The sequence below is a fragment of the Arachis duranensis genome, chromosome 7, assembly GCF_000817695.3.
Source record: "Arachis duranensis cultivar V14167 chromosome 7, aradu.V14167.gnm2.J7QH, whole genome shotgun sequence".
Lineage (NCBI taxonomy): Eukaryota > Viridiplantae > Streptophyta > Magnoliopsida > Fabales > Fabaceae > Arachis > Arachis duranensis.
The window spans coordinates 32,785,568-32,786,366 of record NC_029778.3 but is presented as its reverse complement, the minus strand read 5'-3'; positions in this window follow the sequence as shown (position 1 = coordinate 32,786,366).

The window sequence follows — 799 nt, the reverse complement described above, 5'->3', positions numbered from 1 at the left end:
GCAAGAAACAAAGATCTTTTAGAAGAAAATACAGCAACCCGGAGCAAAATACCAGAGAACAAGAAAGAGTCCCCCCCATGTACAAACAAACAAAGCAATGGCGGCGCCTCTTTTCGGGGCAACCCAGGCATAGAGAAAAAGAAACAGAAGCACATGCGCACAAGAAAAGAGATGAGAACAAACCTGGAAGAAAGAAACGAGGACGACGAGCTCCGAAGCAAGGAGAACAGAACGGCGGCGCAGAGGAAACCCCGGAAAAACACACGGAAAGATTCAGGGAAGAAGAACAAAGAAAAAGGAGAATGGCGAAAACTCAGAAAAAAGGAAGGGAACAGAACAAACGAAGAAAAGGGGGAAAGGGGCAAATAAATAATGCCTTCACGGAGCCCGAATGATGCAAGTGCATATTTGCTTTATTAGTTAGTTAGTTTAGTTAGTTTTAGCTTAAATTCACTCATTTTCTCTAAATAAACAAGTCCTTTTATGAGTTTTGTTTCCATGCATGATGATATCAAGGAACATGTTAATTCTAGCCAAATTCATGCAAATGATTTAAGGAATGCATATATGAATGAGTATGAATGAATCTCATGAAATTTATTGCTTGAATTGGTAAGACTTTGAAGCTATTTCCCTTGTTGATGATAGGTGATGAAACAAGGAAGCATGGAAGCAAGAATGATGCAAGCTGGGCAAGAAGTTGGCGTTGCCAACTTGGGATTGGCGTTGCCAACGCCACACACAACCACACCAAGCAAGTTTGGCAACCCTGGAAGCAAAGTTGGCGTTGCCAACTCTA